This window comes from Bactrocera dorsalis, chromosome 1, assembly GCF_023373825.1.
Source record: "Bactrocera dorsalis isolate Fly_Bdor chromosome 1, ASM2337382v1, whole genome shotgun sequence".
Taxonomy (NCBI): domain Eukaryota; kingdom Metazoa; phylum Arthropoda; class Insecta; order Diptera; family Tephritidae; genus Bactrocera; species Bactrocera dorsalis.
In genome coordinates, this window is record NC_064303.1 from 53,243,475 (window position 1) to 53,253,468 (window position 9,994).

Sequence of the window (9,994 nt, forward strand, 5' to 3'; positions counted from 1 at the left end):
AGCTGCTTATAAAAAGAACGTGTGTTGTGACTTATAAAATAAAGAATTGATTGTACATCGTCTACAAAATACATTTGGTGAAGTAGGAACTTATTACAGAACTGGAGTGTTTTCGTCCATCCGGACTACTTGACCTAGCCAGCGTAGCCGTTGTCTTTTAATTCGCTGAACTATGTCAATGTCGTCGTATATCTCGCACAGCTCATCGTTCCATCGAATGCGATATTTGCCGTGGCCAACGCGCAAAGGACCATACATCTTTCGCAGACCTTTCTCTCGAAAACTCGCAACGTCGACTCATCCGTTGTTGACATCGTCCAAGCCTCTGCACCATATAGCAGGACGGGAATTGTGAGCTACTTATAAGATTTGGTTTTTGTTTGTCGAGAGAGGACTTTGCTTCTCAATTGCCTAATCAGTCCAAAGTAGCACCTGTTGGCAAGAGTTATTCTGCGTTGGATTTCGACGCTGACATTATTGTTGGTGTTGATACTGGTTCCAAGATAGACGAAATTATCACGACTTTGAATTTATGACTGTCAACAGTAACGTGAGTACCAAGTCGCGAGTGCGACGACTGTTTGTTTGATGACAGGAGATATTTCGTCTTGCCTTCGTTCACTGCCAGACCCATTTGTTTTGCTTCTTTGTCCAGTCTGGAGAAAGCAGAACTAACGGCGCGGGTGTTGAGGCCGATGATATCAATATCACCTCGGAGAGGTCCTTCCCGATTCTGACGGAGCTTTTGGTATTGCTCAACGTCAGCTTACACAGCCATATTAGTTTCGCGGGGATACCAAATTCAGACATCGCGGCATAAAGGCAGCTCCTTTTCGTGCTGTCGAAAGCAGCTTTGAAATCGACGAAGAGGGGGCGTGTGTCGATTCTCCTTTCACGGGTCTTTCCAAGCTTTAGCGCATGGTTAATATCTGGTCGGTTGTTGATTTGCCAGGTCTAAAGCCACACTGATAAGATCCAATCAGTTTGTTGATGGTGGGCTTTAATCTTTCACACAATACGCTCGATAGAACCTTATATGCAATGTTGAGGAGGCTAATCCCACGGTAGTTGGCGTAGATTGTGGGGTCACTTTTTTTATGGATAGGGCATAGCACACTTAAATTCCAATCTTTGGGCATGCTTTCGTCCGACCATATTTTACAAAGGAGCTGATGCATGCTCCTTATCAGTTTTTCGCCGCCGTGTTTGAATAGCTCGGCCGGCAATCTGTCGGCCCCAGCCGCTTTGTTGTTCTTCAGGCGGGCAATTGCTATTCGAACTTCTTCATGGTCGAGTAATGGAACGTCTGCTCCATCGGCATCGTTGGGGAATCGGGTTCGTCTTCTCCTGGCGTTGTGCGTTCACTGCCATTCAGCTGGCTGGAGAAGTGACTAGATCACCTTTGGGGGTTCTGCAAGAGATTGCTCCGGTCTTGAAATCTTCTGTAAGCCCCCGCATTTTTTCGTAGAATTTTCGAGCATTACCCCAGTCGGCTAGCTTATCAAGCTCTTCGTACTCACGCTTTTCGGCCACTTTCTTTTTCTGTCTGCAAATGCGTCTAGCTTCCCTCTTCAACCCTCGGTATCTATCCCATCCCGCACGTGTTTTGGTCGATCGTAACGTTGCGATGTATTTGGGATGGTCTAAGTCTACCGTAAAGTATCTATCAAAGTAAATATAGCTCTTTATTTAATATTACACGGTTTTCAGATGACATGGAATGTATTCCCTACAGGGAAGCCTCTTTTTTACACGGAGGAACGTATCTACCGTGTAAAAAAGAGTTGAGTGTTCATATGATTTTATACATATTTTATATACATACGAGTGGACTCATATTTAGTTTCTTTTTGAATATTCCTTGTGAACCACGAATAATTTCGATTGAAAATTAAATGTGTCTTAACAATATTTCGAGCTTTCAACCTAAACGGACGTGTTTTCATGCGCTCCGTAGAAACTTTCGAAATAAACAAAAATAAAACAAATATTAAAAAAGTGCATTAAGTGCAAACGTTAGGCAATAACGCCGAAAGTTCAAATCAAAACATAAAAAATCACAAGCTGTTTATAAACAAAAAACATAACAAAATAACAAATAATAAGTATGAAATAAAACAAAAAAAATACAAAAGCATGAGCGCAGCGCAGCCCCACCAGCAAAGCCGTAGGCATTTTCTGAATGCCTACTTCAGCTTTGTCGAACCTGCGAGTTCAGCTCCTACCAACAAACAAGGCAGCGGTGAGAAGGATGAGTCATCGCAGCGACCAACTGAGCAGCACCATAAGTAGAGCTTAAAAAAAAACAAAAGCAGAAGAGAACGGCACATGATCACACCAACTAAACAGGTACTAGCAAGTACGCAGGCAGCGAAGAACAACGTAAAGCAAGGTGAGAATGTACCAATAAAAAAAGGCCAGTCTGTACAAAGTGGCATTGACCGCTATATTAACATAAAAAGGAAATTAAGTCCTTCAAAGTCAGCGGTCAATCCCAAGAAATTTCCAGGCGGTACACCAATTAAGAATAAACCGGAAGTTTTTAATGGCAATTTGCCTTACTAAGCAATGGATCAGACGTTGATGCCAAGTGTACCACCACAGTCGTTAATGCCAAACCACCTCCAATATACTCGTATTTGCGCGAACATAGCAGTAATGCTCTCGTTGCTGAATTAAGTAAAATTATAGGTACTAACAATTTCCATATAGTGCCTTTGAAAAAGGCAATATAGATGAAACAAAAATTGAGTCCTACACTGAAAAAAATTTTGTAGACATAGTTAAATTTTTGTCAAAAAAACAAAAATTATTATTCGTATCAACTGAAGAGCTCTAAGAGCCTAGTTGTTGTAATCAAGGTCCGCCGTAGACTCTAGTGAAGTCAAAGAAGCATTGGAAGAATGTGGTTTTGGAATTAAATCAGTTGTAAATATATTTAATAGAAACAAAATACCACAGCCAATGTTTAAAATTGAATTGTTGGCGAATTCGAATCAACTTAAAAAAAATGAGACCCATCCAATTTATAATTTGAAATATTTGCTGCATCGTAGAGTAACTGTGGAAGAACCACATTAAAAAAAATGTCCGGTACAATGTACTAACTGCCAAGAATATGGGCATACTAAATCATACTGCACTCCACACAGTGTTTGTGTGGTATGTGGTGATTTACATCCCACTTCTAAATGCACCCTTAAGAAAGAAGAATTAAATAAAAAATGCAGCAATTGCGGAGGAAATCACACTGCTAACTACAGAGGTTGTCCTGTATATAAAGATTTGAAATCGAAGTTGTCACAGGGCATTCAAGCACGTCGTAACCAAATGTTACAAACACCCCGTAATGAAATTATAGCAACCTCAGAAAAAAGGTCTAATCCTATTACTTCTAACAATAATAATATGCAACAAAGCTATGCAAATGTGGTGAAAGGTAACACTGTGCAAATGCAACTGCCGCAAAATCCTCCAAATGGAGGTATTGAAACTATGATTATAAATCTTACACAGTGTATGACAGAATTTATGTCTACTATGCAAAACATAATCCAAGATTTAATAAAATCACAAAATCAAATGCTGAAAAATTTATTAAGTAAAAAATGAGCTTACGAAATATCTGTATATGGAATGCAAACGGTGTTAACCAACATAAATTAGAGATTATCAGATTTCTGTCTGAAAAGAATATAGACGTAATGCTTATTTCAGAAACTCATCTAACAAATAAAAATAATTTCAATATACCGGGATTTAGGCTACATGTTACAAATCATCTAGATGGAAAAGCGCATGGTGGCATGGCAGTGTTGCTTAGAAATCGTTTAAACCACTATGCTCTAGAATCTCATGCTACACCACAGTTACAAGTTACAACAATATCACTAAAAAACCGACTTAAACCTTACAGCTATATACTGTCCACTTCGTTTTAAAATTACAGAAATCGAATTTAAAGACTTTTTTGGAACACTAGGTCAAAGATTTCTAGCAGGGGAGATTACAACGCAAAACACACGTACTGGGGCTCACGTCTTATTAATCCGAAAGGACGACAGCTGTATCAAACTGTTATAAATAGGCACAATAACCTTGAAATAATATCTGCTGGTAAACCGACATATTGGCCTAGTGATCGTAAGAAAATACCAGATTTAATAGATTTTGCTGTAATCAAAAATATAGACAAATCGCACATAACAGCTGATACATGTACTGATCTATCTTCTGATCACTCTCCTGTACTAATAAAATTATGTGAACAACCCATATTCGTTAATCCAAAAGTGGGTCTAACTTCTTACAAAACAAATTGGCTAAAATATAAAGAATACGTCAGTAGCCACATTAATATTAAGTACAAAATAAATACAGGAAGAGATATTGACGAAAGTATAAGAGAAGTCAATGATATAATAACCAGCGCAGCTGTCTTAGCAATACCAAACGAAAGCTATAAGCCGCTTGGTTTCAGAAAATCTCTAATAGAGAAATAGAAATGCTTTTAAATGAAAAAAAGGCGTGCAAGACGTGAATGGCAGATAAATCGCTCCCCTTTCACTCAGCTTCAATTAAAGTCTGCTGTACGTAAATTAAAAGAAGCGCTTAAACGTGAGGAAGAATTCAACACCGAAATGTATATAAAGAAGCTGTGTCCAAATTCAAACAAGCTAAATTCCCTTTGGAAAGCCCAAAAGTCCATGAAGCCACCAACTGACTCCAACATGCCTATACGAGACTTGGGAGGAAATTGGGCTCGAAGTGACGAGGAAAAGGCTCATTGCTTTGCAAATAACCTAGAAAAGGTATTTCAACCCAATTTGCCGAAGAACAACTTTAAGCTCTCAATCTTACCCAACACAGCTAAAGAGTCGCTCGAGCCTCTTATGACTTCACCTTCTGAAATTATTGGTATCAAAGAACTTAATCCAAAAAAGTCGCCGGGACATGATAAAATTTCCCCAAAAATGCTAATTTAGTTACCAATTATTGCTGTAGAGGTGCTCTCTTTGCTCTTCAATGCAATTCTTAGTTTCGGATACTATCCAATTTCATGGAAAAAGTCGCAGATTATCATGATAGATAAACCTGGGAAAGACTCAACACAGCCGTCTTCATACAGACCAATCAGTCTTCTACCTGTCTTTCAAAAGTATTTGAAAAAGTATTACTATCAAAGATGCTTCCTTTCCCCCACGAAAATAACGCCATACCAATGCACCAATTCGGATTTCGTGCGAAACATGGCACAATAGAGCAAGTAAATAGAATTACTAACAATATAAGGAAAGCATTTGACCACAGGGAGTACTGTTCAGCCATTTTTCTACCTTTAGAATTGTATAAAACATTGGAGTCTTATTTAAAAAATAGAAAATTTATAATAAAAGTGGGAGATTTCATATCTGATGAACGACAGATAAGCGCTGGTGTACCTCAGCGCAGTGTTTTAGGCCCAACACTATACATCATATATACAGCAGATCTTCCAACAGCTAATAATGTACTAACTTCAACTTTTGCGGACGACACAGCTATAATGAGCCGTAACAAATGCCACATTTTAGGATCACGAATATTAGCGAAGCATTTAAGTTCTATAGAAGAGTGGCTAGCGAACTGGCGTATAAACGTGAATGAACAGAAGTGGAAGCATATTACATTTTCGGTAAGACCAAAGATGTGTCCGGCAGTAAAAATAAACAATATTTAAGTACCCCAAGCGAACGAAGTAACATATCTTGGTATTCACCTAGATAGAAGGCTCACGAGGAAAAAATACATCCCTAGTAAAATAACATGTATGAAAATTAGAGTTGCAAATTTAAATTGGCTTTTAAATAAAAACCTAGCCTAGACAACCAAATGCTTTTATATAATGCGGTCATAAAGCCGATTTGGATGTATGGCATTCAACTGTGGGGTACGACCTATGCAACTAATATTGATATATTACAAAGGTTTCAATCAAAAATACTTAGAACAATCACGTGTTCACCATGGTACATGCGTATCCATAAAGTCCTTGGTTTCCCTATGGTAAAGAAAGAAGTAGAAGACAGCAGAATTAAATATATATCTAAACTCCGAGATCACCCAAACCCTTTGGCTAATGCTTTGGTACATTCCTGCGATCAAACACGACTTAAAAGAAGAGATATGCCTGAGTATTAAAGAGCGAAGTATCACCAAAACAGCTCAATCACTTGCTTGGGTCTGTCTAGTTTTTAAATAGATTTAAGATTTTATTACATTAGGCTTTAAGAAAAAGCAGATACAATAAATAAAATAATTTTGAAAAAAAAATGTGCATTTATTTCTTAATCAAAGGTACTTATCGCGACAGTGGGTGAATTATTAAGGGGGTATTCTAGTCTAGAAATCAAATTTACATTAGGCTTTAAGAAAAAGCAGATACAATAAATAAAATAATTTTGAAAAAAAAATGTGCATTTATTTCTTAATCAAAGGTACTTATCGCGACAGTGGGTGAATTATTAAGGGGGTATTCTAGTCTAGAAATCAAATCGCGACAGTGGGTGAATTATTAAGGGGGTATTCTAGTCTAGAAATCAAATTTTGGGCAGTTTTTTGAATTTTATTTAAAAAGAATTTACATTAGGCTTTAAGAAAAAGCAGATACAATAAATAAAATAATTTTGAAAAAAAAAATGTGCATTTATTTCTTAATCAAAGGTACTTATCGCGACAGTGGGTGAATTATTAAGGGGGTATTCTAGTCTAGAAATCAAATTTTGGGCAGTTTTTTGAATTTTATTTAAAAAGAAAACAAAAAATATTTTTACTATCCATTTTTTATGGTGTTTTTATTGATACTTTAAGAATACAGAAAAAAAAATTACAAACAAATATTAAAAATTAAAATAATTAGAGGGGGAAGAGACAGGTGCGCATCCTGGTGACAATGATCCTGACTCTCCTGGTAGTCTGAAAAAAAAAATCAAAAGAAATTCTTAATCAGTAAGAATGCTCTTATAGTCCCTACCTCAGGGAACACGAAAAAAAAATTGTTTTAAAAAATGGCGACTGGCTGAAAATAAAAATAATTGTTTACGCTTTTTTTAAATTCCTGAATTTTTTTATATATTAAAAACAAAATTTTTGACACGATGCTGGTCGGAACGATAAAGGATTATATAAAAAAGGTTCACAGAGAATTTCAAGTAAATCGGTTGTATAGAAATTGAGATAATGCCGGTACCGTGTGGAAAAATGTAGTTTCGAGCAAAACGCGTTTAAAAACTCGATACGGTCGAAGCGGGCTGGGTACTGCGTCACTAAAGTAACTGTCGGTCTTAAAATAATTTCAATTTTTAAAAATCCTTTGGAGGATATGTTCTTAAGAGTCTAAACTGTAAATATACGAAAAAAAATCGAATTTTTCAAAATTCTAGAGTAGAATACCCCCTTAAAACAAATGAAACATAACTTTACATTAAACATGGTCCTTCGAGCCTTACAGAATAGCACCTTTGGATATTTATAAACAAAAAATTAAAAAAATATATATAAAATATTATATTAAAAACAATTGTGGTGACAAAACAAAAAGAAATCTGTGCAGTGACACCAAAAAGAAAACACGTACCTATATATGTATGTATGTATATATGAATATATATTATACATAAATATATGAAATAACAAAATGTGTGGAGAGGAAAAAAAATAGTGCAATGAAATATGTACATACCTGCAAATATATATAAAAACAAATAATTTCCAAAATATGTATACCCATATAAAAAGTGCGTGTCAAAAAACAACAAAAATTGATTTAACAAATTAAAAACTAACGTGCGCGAAATCTAAACACAAAACATAAACGGATAATAACAAAATGTATAAAAAAAAATCATAACACAAATCGGGCGCGAAATCTAAAAGCACCTAAACAACAAAGCATACAAAAAACTGATCAAACGGGCGCGAACAATTAAACAAATATACAAACAACATCACAGGAATGTTGCCAGTTGGAACACAGAACGGGAAGGCAAGCAACATATGCACCACAGTATATACAGTAGATAACCTTTTCGTGGTAGCTTTCTGGGGGGTGAATAGCAGCCATTTGGATTTTCAGTGGTAGCAACCTGTAGCAACGCAGTGCTGTATAAAATGAGGTAATAGATACTTAGCAAATTTACTTTATTAAATAAAAAAAAACTATAAATATGGTTGCATAATATAACAGAAAATTATTTATTAAGTTATATATTTACCAATAGGTGATTTAAATGCCATAGTGTGCAATATTTCGCCCATAAAAATATCATTGACTGATATTCAGATATTCTTTTTGTAGTGAGTTCTTAATAATAAAATTCAGCCCTGTTTTTAGATTTCTCGGTGGTGAGTTTTCTTCTGAATGTATTTGTTTACATTTGACCGACAGAAAACATAAAAGGTGCAGCTTTCGATATTCGAACATTTAAATTAAATCAAAACAAAGTTTAGTTTGTTTAAAGTTACTAAATATTTTATTTAAAGTTTAATAATTGGAGTGAACATAGGTTTTATACAATAGAAAATGTCCGTTGAACCAGATATCGCCAAAGAAGCGGTACTTAAACGAAGTGAAAAAACACACGGAAAACATACCCATTGTGCGGGGCTATGATTGGAATCAAGGAGCTGATTACTCAAAATTATTTGAGTCGTATGTTAATACGGGGTTTCAAGCTACTAATCTTCGGTTGGCAATAAGAGAAATCAATCTAATGGTAATGTAACCATTTTATTATGGAAAAGTTTATGTATTTTAAAATATTCTTAGCTTGATTGTAGGCAGCAGCCGTTGAAACCTGAAGAAGCCGATTTGCATGAAACGGATGAATTCAGTAGACGAAAACATATGTAGCTGTACAATATTCCTTGGATTTACATCTAATCTAGTGTCGTCGGGATTACGGGAGACATTACGATTCCTCGTTGAACACCAAATGGTGGATTGTGTAGTAACGATAGCGGGTGGCGTTTATTAAATGCCTAGCTCCCACGTACATGGGATCATTCGAATTATCTGGCCGAGATTTAGGGGATCGTAGTATAAATCGTATAGATAATTTGCTTGTACCGAACGATATGGAGCCGATTATTCCGTTCTTATTAACACAGCTTCGGAATTCGATGGCAGTGACAGTGGTGCTCGACCAGATGAGGCTATTTCTTGGGACAAAATAAAGAAAGAAGCTTCACCAATTAAGGTGTATGCAGAAGCTAGTTTAGTAGTGCCATTGATTGTTGGTGTGACTTTTGTTAAAAGACATTTCAATACAAAAAAAGAAAACGAACCATGATAATAAATAATTGTAAAAAATGCAAATTTGTGGACTTTAATTTGTAATAGTAAACGAACTTTTTAATAAAGCTTAGTCAATCAGCCCTATCACGCAATCCATCGTAGCAAAGCTACGAATACGAATGTCCGCTACGAATACGAACAATTTGCTATCATTGAATTCATGTGAATTCGAAACTTTTGTTGCCAGACTTAATTTTGAATTTTGGCATTTCGAAATCAGCTGTGTAGAAGAAAAAATACAAATTAGGATTAATAAAAGTGGAAACGTTTATATTCAAATTGATTTTACGAACAAAAAATATGTATTCGCTAACGTTTTCATTTATGTTGCTTGAAGAAGAACGTGAGAGAAGTCGGCGTGATATAAAAACTCACCGAAAATCACTGAGGGACAGGAGTAACCCTTTCGATGTGGACGAAACAATGTACTGTTCATAAATCCATAAAAATTCATTGTTAAATTTTATTAAAATTATTTTTCTAAAACAGGTTTATTAAAAACTATCGCTTAAATAAGGCGGCCTTTACGTATGTCCTCGATGTTTTAGAGAGGATTGCAAGTTCTTCAAGGTCGTCGTCTATATCTTTACTTCATCGATTGTCTTCAGTTATATTCCAATGGCTCAGTCAACATTTTGTTGCGTCTTAAAAGAAGTATTG

At 35.8% G+C, this 9,994-nt stretch overlaps 1 pseudogene; it reads left to right on the plus strand.

Moving 5' to 3' along the window:
• Positions 1-8,560: 8,560 nt before the first annotated feature.
• On the plus strand, positions 8,561-9,213 carry LOC125777745 (probable deoxyhypusine synthase; annotated as a pseudogene).
• The last annotated feature ends 781 nt before the right edge of the window (positions 9,214-9,994 follow it).